The sequence below is a fragment of the Oryctolagus cuniculus genome, chromosome 2, assembly GCF_051225735.1.
Source record: "Oryctolagus cuniculus isolate XC-2025 breed Fujian yellow rabbit chromosome 2, ASM5122573v1, whole genome shotgun sequence".
In the NCBI taxonomy this organism is placed as follows: domain Eukaryota; kingdom Metazoa; phylum Chordata; class Mammalia; order Lagomorpha; family Leporidae; genus Oryctolagus; species Oryctolagus cuniculus.
Genome location: NC_142868.1, coordinates 56,482,986 through 56,501,949, shown reverse-complemented (window position 1 = coordinate 56,501,949; position 18,964 = coordinate 56,482,986). Strand labels below are relative to the sequence as shown.

At 37.7% G+C, this 18,964-nt stretch overlaps 1 long non-coding RNA gene across 1 annotated transcript; it reads left to right on the top strand.

Annotated features, from left to right (window-relative positions):
- The first annotated feature begins 452 nt into the window (after positions 1–452).
- Positions 453–18,763, top strand: LOC127487268 (uncharacterized). Its single transcript, XR_007913947.3, has 3 exons — positions 453–649; positions 18,453–18,529; positions 18,651–18,763. It is a non-coding gene; the product is annotated as an uncharacterized LOC127487268 (long non-coding RNA).
- Positions 18,764–18,964: the final 201 nt, after the last annotated feature.

The window sequence follows — 18,964 nt, the reverse complement described above, 5'->3', positions numbered from 1 at the left end:
GTTTCCATAAAAGGAAATAAAGAAATCAAATCTAGTTTGTTTTATACCACAGTGAAAGTTAACAAAATGTAAAATTTCCTGAAAGGTTTAGTCTTATAAGTTCAGAATAAGTGGCTAGTTCTCTAAATCTGATAAAAAATAGATCGGCACATTACTATATTATAGTAACAGGCAATCTGCACAGTGAAATACTGATTTTTTTTTCTTTCTGAATACTGCTGCATAGAACTAAATGTTCTGAAAATTTGCAAAATATTTAAAAGATGGAATTTGGGCTCCTTTTCACATAAATTTTTGTGGCTCTCTAAAGTATGGTTTAGAGTATGGTTCTTAAAGTATGCTGTTTATCTGTTCTTAAAGAAAAGAAAAACAATCCTTCATCAATTATGGTTAAGGATCTCCAAACTGAAACACATGTGGATGACCGCCCGTCAAGTAACCAGTCCACACCGGTCTGCTGTTGGGGGAGGGAAGGGGAAAGAGTAGATAAATGGCCTACATGATTGATTTCAACTAAGACCAAAATCTTGGAGGACAATTATTGGATTTACTCACTGTTTGTTTTTGCAACATTTCGGAAATTGGCAAAAGAAAAAAAAAGTTTACAAAGCTGAAGAGGCGTGTGGCAGCTAAGAAGTTGATTTTCTTGGTAAGTTATGTTTTTATTTTTTTTTTTTCAAAAAATGTCTCTTCTTAATTTATTTTAACTGGCACCAGGCATTGGAAATCACCATTGGTGGAATTATCACTCATAAAATTAACAAAGTGATGATGCAAAATATTGTTCAGGGCATGTTTGCCAAATATTTATATCTAATAAGTATTTCAAAACTCTGGTATTAGTTAGTGGGCTCTTTACACTATCTGAACTTACATTTGCCTTTTTATTAGCTGACATTTTTCTTTTACTATTTTTTAAGGAAAAACTAACTCTTCCCATTTTGTTCGAAGAGAAGTATTACATCGGATTAATACATCACCCTGTCTCTTCCTCCTGTAACTGACAGATGCTAAACGCTTTATCAGTCTGGCACCAAAAATAATGTTGTCTCAGGGTTTTCCCAGACTGCCTTGTCTGAGAAGCTACATGAAAAGCTTTAATGATCATATATTAGGTGGGAACTTTAACCTTCTTTGTACCAGGTCAATTGAGTAGATAATTGGCAAAGTCAGTTCCACTTGTAATCCATTCAAAAGGAAACTGAGACTTACACAGAATGTAGTTTGCAGTCACAGAAATAGTATAAAGCTGCGCAGAAACACAAAGCATAATTCAGCATTTCTGGATATAGTTTTCCATTCAATTATATTAATGTTTAAAACAACAGATGACAAATCAGAAAAAAAATTTTTGCAAATTTTCTGTTCTTTTTTTTCTAAACAGAGGAGAAACATAAAATATGAATAATAGTCATCAGAGTTGATCAGATGCCTGGTTCTGTGTACAGCTTTTTACAAAAATCATCTCACATCTGGTAAAAGGAGGGACTTTTAGGATCACAGGAGAGCAGTTAGGGGCCCAGGCCTCGTGCCAGTAACCTTTTTTTTTTTTTTTAATTTATTTATTTATTTGAAATTCAGAGTTACACACAGAGAGAAGGAGAAGCAGAGAGAGAGAGAAAGAGAGGTCTTCCATCTGCTGGTTCACTCCCCAATTGGCCACAACAGCCAGAGCTGAGCCAATCCAAAGCAAGGAGCCAGAAGCTTCTCCCAGTTCTCCCACGCATGTGCAGGTACCCAAGGACTTGGGCCATCTTCCACTGCTTTCCCAGGCCATAGCAGAGAGCTGGATCAGAAGTGGAGCAGTCAGGATTCGAACTGGTGCCCACATGGGATGCAGGAACTGTAGGCGGCGGCTTCACCCCACAGCGCCAGCCCCGCCAGTCACCTTTCTGACATCTACTTGATAGTTGCTACACAAACCTGAGCAGATTAAGCTACACTGAGGACATCCATTTTGCCTGGCTCTAAAATGGAAATGACAATCAGTACCCACCTCATAGGGATGCTGTGAGGAACCGATACGATGGCTACCATAGAGCTGTTCCACACAAGCGTTTCTGATTGTTGTTATTTTACAGATAATGAAAGTGGGTGAAAGGTTTTAAAATTTGCCTCAGGTCACAGAACTAAGTGAAAAGATAGAGGTTTGAACATCTCTGTTGTCCAGAAGCCTACAGATTAACAGGGAGGGTAAGAGAGAGAAAGAGGGATGCACAACCTTAACAGCGATGTGAGGGAGACTCGCAGCCACCGGAGACTGCAGAAGGGTACTCAGAGAAGCGGTTCCATTCACTAGGGGACGGTCTACGTGGAAGAGATGGAGTGGCTGAGACAGGTGCCAGGGACAGTCTTGGGTGCAGTGGGTGTTGTAGCACACTGTGTCACAGCAGAGTTGGGAACTGTACTGGGAATGCAGCAGTCACAACTATAGTTGACCAAGTTTGCATCAGAATCATGGGATGATGGTGAAGCAAAATAAAGAGATCTGAAAAAACAGTTCTTTTGCAAAATTGGTATCACTGAAAAAATATATACCCATCATTGCAAATAACTCCCTCCATTTGTAATACATATGGTAATTTACAAATAAATGTGTGCAAAAGAGGAATTTATGATTTTCTGTTGAAAGTAGTCAGAAAGGCAAATTAGCCACAAAATCATTTCAATTTACTATCTTTCATGTGTTCCTCTTATTACAATCTCAATTTTCAAGAATTTGACAAAGTAATTTTAGATAAACTGAAAGTTTTATATAAAGTTTGTTCATATTTTTTGGTAAATGTGAATGAATTAATAAGCAAAAAAAGCAACACATTATAAGCCAGTATCTGGCAACCAAATTGCTGTATTTCTGAAAGAAATGGAATTTTATTCGCATTGCTTTTAGGATATGAATAAAATGTCTGTGTACAACCCTTAAGAGCTGACCTGGCCCCTGTCCAGCTCCATGACCTCACTGAGTCTCTTCTCTCTCCACCTCCTTTCATTCCAACCACATCAGCTCCATTAACATGGAGGCCCCTTTCAGCAACAGGGCCTTTAAATGTGCTTTTCCCACTGCTTAGAACAGACTTCTCTACCTCCACAGTACACTACTGACACTCACACCTCAGCTCAGGTGTCAGTTGCTTCAGGAAACATTTTGTAACCCACAGGAAGGAGGAACCCCTGGATCAAGTTGTTTTCTCACTCTCCTCCAACTTCTTTTCTCTCTTCTCTCTTTCTCTTCCTCCTCCGTTTCTCCCTGTCTTATCCCTCCTTTGCTTCCTCTTCCTCCTCTTGCTCTTTATTTTCTTTAAGTGTGTGCTAATGGAGTTGTATCTTTTTTCTTTCATTCAATAAACATGTACTATACAGTAATTCCTTAGCTACCCAATACCCTTTGATGCACTAGGAATATAGCAGTAAAGAAAATCGAAAGGCAGCCTCTGCCTTCAAGATCTTCTTCATTGTTTTGAATCTCTTCCTTCTCTTTTCTAGCCTGTGGGTTCCCCAGCAGGCATCAAAGGATAACACTGTGTCCTCACTGTTGTTGTCCCAGAATCTTGCAGAGAGCCTAGCTTTAGGAGATACTTAATATTTACTGAATTTTTTAAATGAATGAATAAGAATGTAAACTTAACAGCCAGTATAGTCACTATGCCCATGATTGGGATACTTAAAAGACAGATTTGGAACAGCCAGTATACATTAGAAAACGATGAAAATATAAAGCCAAAAAGCCCTCACACCAAAGGCATAGAGGGCTGGACACTGCTGGAGGAACTTGTTCCAAATCTGTCTTTCAAGTATCCCAATCATGGGCATAATGAACTACTACTCAAAAGCTAAAGGAACAATTGTGAGGACCTAAGGGCAGTAGACAGTACTGTTACAACTTCCAAAAAGAAAAGGGGGGGGGGAGAGAGTGAGAGAGAGAGAGATTGATTCTCTAAATCATGTTTATTTATATATATATATATTTAATGATTTTTACCACATTTTATGTATTAGGTTTCAAGGAGTAAAATAAAACCACCCTACCTCTCCTGCTTTTTTTGTGATCAGAGATTCACCTGTCTAGTTTATTACAGTATTACAAGTCCTAGGAAACTCTAAATGTCTTTTTACATAATATGTGCTCAATAAAATGTTTATTGAAGAATAAATTAGCAACTTCCAATATACTTCATTTTAAAAATATGAGTTTCCACATGCTTCTTGTCCATCTGACATATGGAGTGAAGATAAAGGAAGAAAAGGTTACAGTATTAGGGGTGAACACAGGACCTCTGGAAGTTGGAAGAAAAATGACATAGACTCAGTCTTAATTTCCTGAGTACAGATGAAAATTGTTTCTGGTGTCTTCTTTGAAATCAAAGAGAAAATTATGTCCCTAAAATCACCACAAATATTATTTTCCAAAAAGTTTGAATCAATTTCTTTTTCATTGAAGACATCTTACTTCTCAGTGAGTTTTTCTTCTCTACTTTGCCTACAAATATGAGGTATCACAAAAGAGTTCTTCAGAGATCAGAAAAAAAATTTCTGAATAGTTTTGAACACAATCCAGCTCCATGGAGATATCGACCCCTTATGTTTGTTTGGACTCTTGGGGACTATGCCTGTTGGGAGACTGTCACTAGGGAATACCAGCAATCAGCGCTCTACCTCTATAGGGAGATGCATCTTTTAGAACTGTGTTCTTGTAAAGCTTTCCAGCACTTAGTTATTACCTGTTGCACCTTTATTTTCTATAAAAATAAAATCAATTTGGAAATGATAGGAAAGGAATATCAAAGACAACCTCTGGAGGCCAGCACTGTGGTGTAGCAGGTAAAGCCGCCACCTGCAGTGCCGGCTTCCCATATGGGTACCAGTTTGAGACCCAGCTGCTCCACTTCTGATCCAGCTCTGTGCTATGGTCTGGGAAAGCAGTAGAGGATGGCCCAAGTCCTTAGGCCCCTGCACCTGCATGGAAGACCCAGAGGAAGCACCTGACTCCTGGGTTTGGATCAGTGCAGCTCCAGCTATTGCGACCATTTAGGGAGTGAATCAGCAGATGGAAAACTTCTGTTTCTCTTCTCTGTGTAACTCTGACTTTCAAATAAATAAATAAATCTTTAAAAAAATGGTAACTTCTGGAGTCACAGTAAAATATTAAAACTAGTACAAGTTCCTATTTTATCCCCAACTTATGGCCATACCATTGCTTTTTCTAATATTTTTGTTTTTTTATAATAAATAGATAAGCTGAATCAAAACCACATTCCTCATGTATGTGCTTAGTTTACTACTTGCATTCATTATTTCATTCAAAAAGAAAATAAATGTCTTTAGGAAATCCTCAGTTAAATAAACAAATGGTCACGAAGAAATCTAGTACAAATGAGAATGGAAACTATTAGATTACATTAATATTCATTAATTAGATTGCAATAGACATAAAGGTCATAAAAAAGAATAAAAATTGAATGGATGTGTAAATAGTCCATAAAAAACTTTATGAGAAACATCTTAGCTACATCAAGTACTAAGGTCCCAAGCAGACAGGAAGTTCTGTAAGAGATGACAGCGTTTCACTCATTAATAGAACTACCAATATTCTAAAAATTAAATTAAGAGAGGAGGATAAAAGGCCTGTGCTAAAAACAGATGACAGTTTTCTAAACCAGAAAGTGGCTGGCGCCATGGCTCACTAGGCTAGTCCTCCACCTGCGGCGCCAGCACCCGGGATTCTAGTCCCGGTCAGGGCGCCGGATTCTGTCCCAGTTGCTCCTCTGCCAGTCAAGCACTATGCTGTGGCCCGGAAAGGCAGTGGAGGATGGCCCAAGTGCTTGGGCCCTGCACCCGCACGGGAGACTAGGAGGAAGCACCTGGCTCCTGGCTTTGGATTGGCGCAGCGCCGGCGGTTGTGGCCATTGGGGGTGAACCAATGGAAAGGAAGACCTTTCTCTCTGTCTCTCTCTCTCACTGTCTAACTCTGCCTGGCAAAAAATAAATAAAAATAATAAATAAATAAAATAAACCAGAAAGCAGAGAAGGAAAGTAAGGAAATCGGATCATATCATGCATAGTCATCAAGAATACAAAGCTAAAGTAAAAATCTCTTCCTCACTCAAATCTAAAATGTTTCCCTACAATAAATAAAGATCTAAATTAAGAAAAAGGACCTTGGCAGAAACACAGTTCTGGAAAGAGATTTATTGTTGCATTCTAGTTGAAATATACCAATTTATGGCCTTATGGAATTACAGAGAAGTATGTAATATGATTACAATCATAACAGCTATTACATCAGAATGTTTTCATCAATGCTGATAGCATTAGAGTGGTGTCTATACTGATAAAATTAAGCAATCTTCCTATAACTGGATTTTTCAACTGGAGTCCATATCAATGATTAGAGGAAATAAAGATTGAACTTCTTTTTGGTTTGTAAGATTTTCTAAGTTTTCAATTTAAATATATTCACTTGACAAGCTAATTGTAAATTATAAAAGTTATTTCTGATATCAAGATAAAAAATGTTCCTTGTAATTCAAGAACAGCCCTCAACTTATCTTTCCTTTTGCTTATTTAAAAGTTTCATTGACAAGGTTAAAGATTATCTTTTCCACTTTCTCTTGAAGTTGACTATTTTCTTGCTAAGGTGGAAAAACATCAATATTATTTTTAATAGGTTTTCTTGGAATATAGAGTATTGACAGACAAAGGGACAGATTAAATCTATACACTTTCAAATTTATAGTAACTGTGACTAAAACTTTTTTAAAAATAGGTATGTTAAGATTCTTTAAAATATATTTTAATAAACAATCACTGCATGAAAAAAGAGAAATGCATTTTATACAAATGTGTGTTAATGCAAGTTTAAGAAAAACAGTATTTCATAAAATAAATTTCTGGGAATTTTATAATTATAACACCTAATTTTGAAATAGTATATATCAAATCAGATGACATATGTTTTACTGTTCTGAAATCAAAATACGGGGCTGGCACTATGGCGTAGTTGACTAAGTCTCTGCCTGTGGCACCAGCATCTCATATGGGCGCCAGTTCTAGTCCAAACTGCTCCTCTTCCAGTCCAGCTCTCTGCTCTGGCCTGGAAAAGCACTAGAAGATGGCCCAAGTGCTTGGACCCCTGCACCCACGTGGGAGACCCAGAGGAAGCTCCTGGCTCTTGGCTTTGGATCAGCTCAACTCTGGCCATTGCAGCCATTTGTGGAGTGAACCAGCAGATGGAAAACCTTTCTCTCTGTCTCTCCTTCTCTCTGTAACTCTACCTCTCAAGTAAATAAATAAAATCTTTAAAAAAAAAATCAGAATACCAGCTGGCGCCGCAGCTCACTTGGCTAATCCTCCGCCTATGGCGCAGGCACCCCAGGTTCTAGTCCCAGTTGGGGCGCTGGTTCTGTCCCGGTTGCTCCTCTTCCAGTCCAGCTCTATGCTGTGGCCCGGGAAGGCAGTGGAGGATGGCCCAAGTGCTTGGGCCCTGTACCCGCATGGGAGACCAGGAGGAATCACCTGGCTCCTGGCTTCAGATTGGTGCAGCACTGGCTGCTGCGGCCATTGGGGGTGAACCAACGGAAGGAAGACCTTTCTCTCTGTCTCTCTCTCTCTCTTACTGTCTAACTCTGCCTGTCAAAAAAAAAAAATCAGAATACCTTCATATTTAAGTACAGAAGAATTGCCAAAGAATTAAAAGTAGACACATAAATTATAAATGTAAATAATTTTTGAGCCTCAGTAAAAATACCAGAATCTTTCCAGTTTAGTGAATGCATAGTCATAGGCCAAGACAAAGTCTGTGAAACTTTCACATAAGTGAATTTTTCTGAGTAAATTCCTTATAAAGTAGTAAACACAATCTGAAAATGAATATTTTTTCAAACATTAACATAAAAGCAAACAAAAATTTTAACTTCAAAAATCACCTTCCCAGTATCTTTTTACATATATCAGGTAACACATGGAAAGAAAATGACTTTTCTCTACCTATGAATGGAGACAGAATACCACCATTTGATGTAGAAGAATTCAAATTTGAAAAATTCAAAGAAGCTATACTTTCCATTTCTTAACTGAATTTATTTCCATTGGCTACATTTTTATTATATTTATAAGAAGTTGTAAGAGATTTATTTAATTGCTGCTTCATCATTCTTCATTTTCAGATAAACTATAGAGACATAACAAAGAATGTTGTCAGTTTGAAAAAATAATAGCTAAGTAGTAGATCCAAAAATAGCACACAATGTTTCAGAAAACATAGTAGAGTAGGCCAGATCTGAGCAGCCCCTTTATGCTGTCCTCGACACAAAAAAGGAATATGCACACTTTAAATTACCACTTTATAGTCTCGGTTTTGAATCAGATGAATTACATTCTACCTTTTGGTCAGTCTCATATTTTTATTATCACACCACTGTTCTTTCTAGTCAGTGCCACAGTTTCCATAGTCACAATTGTGGCTCTTTGGAATATACATCTTGGCTACCCAATGGCTACATTTACCTGGATCATACCTGGAAACAGATTTTAGATATGCCTTTGTTGAGGAAACTTTCTTGATTAATAGCATCCACCAGTGGAATAGTTATTATTTATTTCTTTATCAAATATTGATTGAACATTTATTATATGGCAAGCACTGTCTTAGCCACAAGAGGAACAAAAGTACCCAAATTATATTTAAAATAGACTGATCATGAAATTGGAGCAAGAACTAAAAGGAATTACCTACAGATTTCTTGTCAACACCTTAAACTTAATTGGTTTTGTCTATGCCATGTGTTTAACTGAAAAGGAATATTTTGAAATTGTTGTGCTACCCATTTCTCAAGATACGGGTAAAGCAGCAGGACTTGTGGTTCAGAGAGCTAAGCCAACGTTTGAAACTCCCGCATTTCATATGAGAGTGTTGCTTTCAGTCCTGGCTAGTCACCTTCCAATCCAGCTTCCCATTAATGTGCTTGGAAAGGCAGCAGATAATGGCCAAGAGCTTGGGTCCCTGTGGCCCACAGGGTAGACCTAGATGGAGTTTGGGGATCCTAGCTTTGACCCAGCCTTGCCCCAGATTTTTGTGGGCATTTTGGGAAGAAATCAACAAATGGAATCTCTCTCTCTCTCTTCCAAATAAATAAGTAAAATACAATCTTTTTAAAAATACATGGGGAAAGACTTAATGTGGTTACTAGAATTAGACTGTAGTAATCTCTGTAAACCAGACCCCAGCCCAAAAAGCTGGAGCACTTTACCTTAACAGCTTAAGAGACACTGATAAAGTATAAAGAGCAAAGGAAGTTGTTTCTTGACTTTTGAACTTTAAACACTAAAGACTTGTCATATATAGTACGGGGTGCCAACATGTCTGGAAATATAGATAATATTATATGATATTTCTACATAATGGAAATATCCTTGGTGATACGGTGATACTATGCACGAGTTGCCTACATTTCAAGATTACATAGAAACCCTGGACCTTTAGAAGACTGTTTACCAATCTGGATATTTCCTCTGTACCTCAGGAGAGGTAAATTCCCTGGGTTAAGATGATGAAAAGTTCAGTTAGAAATAAAGTAGTAAGATGTTGGTGACTGACTCTGACTAGAGTTTAAAAGATCTGAGAGTAGTGGAGACCTGTGCTTAATTTTATAGAAGCCAAGAGAGGGTACAGATCTCAAGCAGTAGGAACTCCCAGATCCATACCTTTTATAGATGAAAGGGATAGTTTTAAATGGTGACATGATGCCCTTTGGAAAAGAAAAAGACAAATATCATATGTTTTCCTTGATTTGTAGTAACTAATACACAGAGTACAAAAAGAATGCAATGAATATGAGTGAAATTGACATTTCGAGGTTTGATTATTGTTTACAGCACTTGTCTAGTCTTCTGAGAAACAGTGGTTTTTTACTTACCTCTTGTTGAACTCTTTATTTAGTGGAGAGTTAAGTTTGTGATTATAAAGTAAATTGAAAGTATGTCACTGTAAAAATTAAAAGAAAAATAAGAAAGAAGGAGGAGGGAGAATGGGAGTGAGGGAGGGAAGAAGGGTAGTTTGGGAAGAATCATTATGCTCTAAAAACAATATATATGAAATACATGAAATATGTTCCCTTTATATAAGAAGAAGAAGAAGACTTGACATTGATCTACACATACGATCCTAGAGAGCACAGTATACTGAACTCAAGATTCTGAATTTACTGGATAAGGGCCAAAGGGTGAAGAAACCATTGAGTTTACTTTAAGTTAACCATGATTTAATGTCTGCTTTGAAGTAAAAGAAGTGGAGAATGAAGTTTTGTTATAGAAAAATAAAGTTGATGTTTTGTATACCTGAGCTTGTGATCTGAATAGAATACCTACATTGTGTAGTAAAAATCATGTTATACCTCACAAGGCATAAAGAGCTGAATGACGAAGAAGAGGATTTACAGTATAATGAAAAACTCATAAAAATCTTAAAGGAGAGTGAAGCATGCTAAAAGGCCCAGTGTTAAGTTTTAAAATACAAGTAGAGCTTTGCTAAGACAAATACACATACATCTTCTTAGTTGTTGGTGTTAGTGCAAACTATCACTATTGTGGTATTCTACTTCTAGGACTCTACACTAAGAAAACAATATAAATTATGTATAAAGAATCTTTAACAGTTTCATATAAAATGTATATTATGAAGAAGTTATGAGTGGATTTCAACATTTTGCACCAAAATATGCTTATCTTTCATTTCATTTTCCAGACATTTTGAAGTATCCTCATATTATTATACTCATGTGCATATGTACACAATTAATACAGTGTGTATGATTTATTATATAAATTATTGACAGGCAATGAATACATATTTAGTATAAATAAAACTTTAGAGGGATAACATGTGGTATAACAAGATGAGAGAGGATACAGATCACCTTTGGTTTCTTGGTGTGCCTTGTATGACATGTCAGCCATTCCTGGTTATTGCAGATAGTAGGAGTAAACTGACCTGCCAGCAACGGTCTACCCAAAATACAGTGTATCAGGGTAAAGATTTCTTAGCATCATAGTCAATAGGATCTAGGATAGATCCCCTCATTGGACGGATCTTCCATAGGATCATCTACCACAGAAGTTATGGGGTTGTGGAGTTGGTGGTGGCCATATGGATGCCCCAAGTTTACGCAGTGAAGGAGCCATTTGGATATCTGCAATTTTAGTGCCCCAACATCAAGCAGAGAGAGGTCTGGCTTAAGTGGGTGATTCTATTCCTCCCTCTAACTGCACATGTACTTGTAGGCACACAATTTGTCCTTATTCCTGTTTTGTCTCCTCTTCTGGATCACTTCTCATTTATTCCCACATAAATCCTGTGTAATTGATAATAAGACAAAGAGGAAGGTTTGAGACAGACTCTGAGAATAAAACAAATGACCAGCTAGAAATAGATAATATTCTAATTAGATTTAAAAGTTCACCCAAAGGATATTGTTCCAAATAAGAAGTGATTAAATAAATGGACTCATCGACATAAAAGGACTTGAAAATGTTCACAGAAATCAGAAATAAAAACTTTTAATTCTGTGTAAAAATTTTTGAAAGCCAAACATAGTTTTTCATAACACTATTTTCAGGAAACATTTGAAGATCCTTCAAATGCATGGGGTTCAAAAATTTTAGCTCCAAAATAAGCTTACATTTTAATTTCATTTTTCCATTAACTTTTTGAAATACCTGGTATTTATATTTTCCACTGCCAAGCAGAAATGGAGACTTGTGACAAGCAGTCCTCAAGGTGGTCTGCCTAATGCCTACCTCCTGGTGTTTATGTCATTGTATGATCCCCTCCCCTTGAATACAGGTAGTACCTGTGATTTATGTATGATCAGGAAAGTATGGCACAGAGCTAGGAGTGTCACAGCTATGACAACATGACAGTGTGACTATAACTTGCTAGTAGATACTCTCTAGCCTTTTTCTCCATTGCTGGCTTGAAGAATTAAGATGCTATGAATCCTAGAGACATAAGGAATTGGACTTGGAATGAACCTGGAGGTGGACTCTACCCAAATGATCTTTCTTGTAAGAAACCAATAATGACCTACACCTTGATTATAGTCCTTAGAAGACCAAGTTAGTCTGTGCCTAGACTCCTGACCCACAAAAACTGTGAGATCATAAATATGAATGGCTATAAAGTTGCTAAACTGTGGTGATTCCTTATGCAATATAGAAAAATAAAGTCCATAAAGAAAATTGGATTTAAATTAAAAGAATAAAACAAGTTATATTTATAGCTATCCTTGTGATTCCAATCTATTGCCACCAAACCAGGTTTATTTTTTGCTTTAAGCCTTTGTTCAAACTATTTCTTCATCTTCCCTCCATTCTTCATAGTTTCAGGATATCATAGCCATCCTCATTAATATCATCTCTCAGTAATCACAGCCTTCTCTGAACTCTTGATTCTCCAACACAGTATTGAATAGAAGTTGTGAGAGTGGGCTTACCAAGCTCATTTCTAATATTAAGGTGAAAGTTTGCAATAATACACTATTGAGATGACATTAGCTACCGATTTCCATAGGTGCCTTTTTACCAGGTTACAAAAGACATCTTTTCTTGGTTTTCCTAGAATGGTTTTTATAAATGGATGTTAAATTTTGTTGAATAATTTTTCTAAATTTTCAAGACATTCATATGTTTTTTCTTTACTCTATCAATGTACTGAATTTCATTGATTTTCAAATGTTGAACCAGCCTTGCATTCCTTGGATAAGTTCCATTTGATAGATTAAATTTAAAATACTTTGGATTTTTTGTCAATGTTTCTGAACTGTATTGGTCTGTAATATCCTTTTTCAAAATGTCTTTTTACTATTTCTTTAAAAGTGTCTCTAGAATTAAAATAATCATTCATAACTTCCCAAAATGTACTTATAGTCATTTTAAACATCATACTTTAAACTTCATTTCTTGCTTTGCACACTTTTTACTTAGCTCTTATTTATATCTGATTCTTTGTACTTCCTACTATATACTTAATAAATTTATTAGCTATAAAACCACAATTCCATTGATCCCTTCCCCATCCTTTGTGTGACTGCCTGATATATTTTACTTCTACATATGTTGTAAACTCTACCATACATTTTGGTCACTTTTATTTTAAACCACCAGTGATCTTTCGAGTAATTTTAAGGAAAAAATTACTATCTTTCATACTTGTGCACTTGTTTCCTATGTATTTTTGATTTACCATTTCTTATACTCTTCATTCCTTCTTGTAAATTGTATTTGACATTCATGATCATTTTGCTCTTGCTGAAAATATATTCTTTTTTAAAGGTTTATTTCATTATTTGAAAGGCAGAGTAAAAGGGGAAGGGAATAGGGGGAGACAGGGGGAAGGGAGAAGGAGAGAGAGAGAGAGAGAATCTTCCATTTACTAGTTCACTCTTCAAATGGCCACAAAAGCAAGGGTTGGGCTAGGCTGAAGCCAGGAGCCAGAAGCTCCATCCAAGTCTCCAGTATGGGTGGCAGAGGCCCAAATATTTAGTCCATTTTCCACTGTTTTCCCAGGCACATTAGCAGGAAGCTCAACTGGAAGCAGAGTAGCTGGGACTTCTGTTTGCACTCATATGGAATAATAATGTCACAGTATATTTTATTAAACTTCTGAGATAAGTTTTTGTACCAAGATTTAATTCTATTCTTACATTTTTATCCTTATCTGAAGGTGAAATTTAGGGCCTTGCAGCAGTTACTCTTTCCTGGGAAATAATATTCATATTCTGGTTACCTTTCAGTTATACCAATTTAAGGCCTTTCATGATTTCATTTTTCTCTAAATTTTACCTTTTTTCTCTCCTGTCATTTAAGACCCTCCTTGGAGGGGAAAAAGGCATAAGAGATAAACATATCCCTAGTAGTAGTAGCCTGTTGCCTGCTGGTATCTTATTTGTCCTAATATGAACATATTTTATCGATTTCTTTTTCTATTGGTAATTATTGAACTTTCAAATGACTGTAGTGGTAGGAATTTGAAACTGCTAAAAATAACATGGTATATATGAATTTTGAGGGTTGATAGAAACAGCATCTTGGGCAGAAAACATAAAAGGGGCCTTTAAATATTCTTAAAATTGCTTTTCACAGGTAGCTATTGAAACTTTCCAGTTTCAAAATAAATCTCATATTTTTGTGTCAGAATATGTCTTCTACTGAGGATTTAGTAGTATTATAAGTAGTATTATTTATTTATTTATTTGAAAGGCTGAGTTACACAGAGAGAAGAGGCAGAGAGAGAGAGATCCACTGGTTCACTCCCCAATTGGCTGCAATGGCGGGAGCTGCGTCAGTCTGATGCCAGGAGCCAGGAGCTTCCTTTGGGTCTTCCCACGTGGATGCAGGGGTCCAAGGACTTGGGCCATCTTCCACTGCTTTCCCAGGCCATAGTAGAGAACTGGATCAGAAGTGTGGAGCAGCCGGGTCTCAAACCGGTGCCCATATGGGATGCCAGCACTGAAGGTGGAGGCTTTACCTGCTATGCCACAGTGCTGGCTCCATGATGTCCTTTCATATGAGAATATTATAGATTCTTCCATGCAGGAAATTTTTTAATTAATAATTTTTTAGAGAATTTACTATGCTCAAGGGGAAAAATGAATAATTTCTGCCAACATGTTGTAGAAAGTGATTCATTAAGGCTGATACCATGTGCGGTGAAAAAATATTCACCAGAGCAGAGAGTGAGCAGAGTTATATTTATTAAAATACACCACAGAGGAGCAACAGGTGAGCAGGCCAGCTGTTAGGTAACAACTGTTGCAACGTGGATCATAATCTAGCCAGTATACATCTGAGGCACATTGCCACTGGCTTGCACTTTTCCATCACTATTGAGTCCTTATTGCTGGAGAGTTTTACTAGGGGTTACCTTGTTACCAGGGGCCCAGATGACCTTATCATTTCATATGATCTAATAGAATTTTTTTTTAATTTTTTTACTTTTTTTTTTTTGACAGGCAGAGTGGACAGAGAGAGAGAGAGAGACAGAGAGAAAGGTCTTCCTTTGCCGTTGGTTCACCCTCCAATGGCCACCGTGGCCTGCGTGCTGCGGCTGGCGCATCGCGCTGATCCGATGGCAGGAGCCAGGTACTTATCCTGGTCTCCCATGGGATGCAGGGCCCAAGTACTTGGGCCATCCTCCACTGCACTCCCTGGCCACAGCAGAGAGCTGGCCTGGAAGAGGGGCAACCGGGACAGAATCCGTCACCTGGACCGGGACTAGAACCCGGTGTGCCGGCTCCGCAAGGAGGAGGATTAGCCTAGTGAGCCGCGGCGCCAGCTAGAATATTTTATATGCACAAATAATTAAATCACTAAGCAGAAACATGATATTATAGGGAATGTTCAGAGAAATGAGAGACAACATATGCTCTTGAATCAAGAAAAATGTCAAAGAGTAGGTAATGGCCAGGAGAGAAAAGGAAGGATTTCTGCAGATGTAAACGGAAGACTGTGTGGAAGGAGATAATAGTATGTTCAAGGGCAGCAAGGACAAACTTAGAGATTATTAGTGTAGTTCTCTCAAGATGATTAGGGGTTCATATGAGTTCAAGTCATTACGCTTTACAAAATAAATCCATTACCTATTTCTTTTTGATATATCAAATGGTACATAAAAATGAATAAATGGTCAACAAAGATGACGTAATGAAAGAAAACAAATCATAAGGGTTAATGTTTATTAAAGACCTACTATGTGGGGCCAGGTGTTCTAGTGCAGCAGGTTAAGTTGCCTCTTGGAGTGCCTAAGATTGAGTCTGGCCTCCATTTCTGATCTAGCTTCCTGCTAACTCACCTGGGAGGCATCAGATGATGTCCCCTGCCATCCATGTGGGAGACCTAGATGGAGTTCCTGGCTGCTCATGCCTTGCTGTTGCAGGCATGTGAGGAGTGAACCAACAAATAGAAGATATATCTGTTTCTCTCTCTTGTTCCTTCTCTCCCTCTCCTTTTCTCTCTCTCTCACCTGCTGGCTTTCATATAAATAAAATAAGTAAATCTTTAAATTGAAACAAAACCTACTATGTTAAACTGCATTCTAAATTCTTACCTTTAATCTCTGCAACATAATTATATAAATGCATCTTATTAGTTTCATAAGTGCATGTATTTAAACTTAAGGAGTATAAGAGAATTACTCCAACTGACTCAGTTAAGATGTGGTGCAGCAAGTAGGAGAGACCAGAGGCTCAAAAAGGACTTTTATAAAATAAACAAAGGAGCTATTTAGCTTGAAAACAAAAAAATATTAAAAGAGGTAAATATTCTCAAAAATTATCAGTGGATTTCCTCTGTAGTGAGTAATTTTTGTTGTATTTCTTAGAGGGTTTTTTTTGTACCTTTCCCTTCTACAATGAATGTAATTTTTAAGAGTTTTTTTTAAGACAAAACTTTTAAGTTAGAGAATATTTTTTTTTCTTTTGACAGAGTGGACAGTGAGAGAGACAGAGAGAAAGGTCTTCCTTTGCCGTTGGTTCACCCTCCAATGGCCGCCACGGCCTGTGCGCTGTGGCCGGCGCACCGTGCTGATCCAATGGCAGGAGCCAGGTACTTATCCTGGTCTCCCATGGGGTGTAGGGCCCAAGCACTTGGGCCATCCTCCACTGCACTCCCTGGCCACAGCAGAGAGCTGGCCTGGAAGAGGGGCATCCGGGACAGAATCCGGCGCCCCGACCGGTACTAGAACCTGGTGTGCCAGCGCCGCAAGGTGGAGGATTAGCCTAGTGAGCTGCAGCGCTGGCCAAGTTAGAGAATATTAATCACACTTTCAAGCTTGGGGGAGATTGCTGGGGAAAGAAAGCAAGATAAAGTACTGCCATTGTCTTGGGGATTGGGATCAAGAAGCAATCTTTATTCATTCAATAAATATTTATTGAATTCCTATTTTGTGCCAGGCAAGAAAAAAAGAGAATGAATCAAATAAGGATAGATGATTAAGGAGACAGGAAGAGTGAAGTAGACAGAACGTCCATGAAATGATCTCATTCCCATCAAACTAGAAAGTGAAGTCAGTGGCTAAATGTGAGAATGGAAGTGAGCCTATGACTTTGGTGATGTACAAAAGAGTCTAAAACAATCCTGTGGTTGCTTTGGAACCCAGGGGCAAGAGTAAAGATGAAAAACTATCCAGAGTTGAAGGATGTCAAGATGAAAGGAACAAGAGGCAAGGAAATAAAAGAATTTTGAGGCCAGCATGACCTTGAATTTTTTTAAATCTGAAGCATGAAAGTTTCTGTGGATGAGTAGATATTTGTGGAGAACAAGATCCTGGTGTTAAATCACAATATTGGGGTGGAGGATGGAATCTTGGAAAAAAAAAAACAAAACAAAACTTTCATGCAGGTAGATGGAATAGAGCTCCAGATAATACCCTTAAGTGCTCTTTAATAAGCAACAGTCTGGACGCTCAACGAAGCTATTTGTAGAAACATTTATTCAGTTCCTAGGAGTTCTAATTTAATTGGAGAGAACATTAATCCATCACATTCTTGCTCTGACACTCGGATAAATCTGAAGTGATAGTTTCAGAGCATAATCTGTATTTTGAGACAACTTGGAAATTATGTCCTGAAGTTTCAAATGCTATTAACATTCTTGACTAGAGTGTTCCATCTCTAGTGAGCACAGTACATTTTTGTTGTTAGGCAAATGGGTGCAAAATGCAGAGCACTCCTGTGTCTCACATTCTGTTTTAGTTAGCTAATCTATCAATTAAGGAGACCCACTTGAGCTGTTCAGAGATGATCAAGACAAGTCTTTTGCTTAGGATGGTCCAGCCAAACTGATGTGCTGCTGTTCTGCTCTAGTTCTGGCCCAGACGGAATTCACTCAGCGCCTGAGGTAGACACACAGACACTGGCTTATTTGTTTTGGCAATAATTGTCTCCCTGCCCTGAAAGAGGCCTTAAAATTGCTTCTGTATTTAGAAACAAGATTGCTCTGTGGAGGCTGCTGGTCAGAGTCTCACCTCTTTATAGAAATCTGTTATTCCTAGGACCCTGTTTCCTAACCTCAGCCTTTGTGGAGTTTGCTTGATGAACAGGCATTTGTTTGACACAGACCAAGGATACAGGAACCCTTATTAGCAAGTTTGTCTGTGGGAGCCACTATGGCAACTTCCCAGGAGAACACTAATTGTGTGGGTTTTATTGCCCACTAACTACTTGGACTAAATATTATGACAGATTCTGATTGTTTTGACTGAATAATGAGGACAGTTTAATTGTTAAAAAATGTGGATTTCAAACCAACAGATGAAAAGTAAATCCAAACTCAATCATTCTCAGTTGCACGCAGAGATGGGAAGAGGTGGCCATTCATGCTTGCCAAGTGCCTCTGTGCAATTGCAGAAGGGATTCTTGATCTTCCATGTTTACTTTTATTTTTGTCCTCTTTATTTGCCACAGCAAAGCCATCTAAATATTCCTGAGCCACCATGGAACTTCTGTCAGGCTCTTCAGTTCACTATCTAAAACACCCACAGGTTGGTACTTGGATTCTTAATAAGTATTTACCATTAATTTATTCCAAGCCTAGACTTTTAGCATCCCAGATTGCCTGTTCACTATTTACATTAAGCATATGTTCTCTGATTTCTCACACAGAAAATCAGCCCTGTTATTCAAGGAGGGGAAATCCATGAGACAACTGTATACACGGAGTGTTTGTGGATACTTTGTGTTTTATCATGACCAACTTCAATTTATTGTGTTAGTTCTGATGAATAAAATCTTATTCATTGCCTTAAAGAGAAGATCTGCCTGATAAAAGAAACTCTCAGATTAATGTAACACTTTCTATGCCAAAATTAAAGCCTCCTAGATTTGTTTAACTTTTAAAATGAAAAATATATTACATCTTTTGTTGCTGCCCCACCCCCCTGCACTTACCATGAAAGTTCTTCTGCATTCAGTGTTTC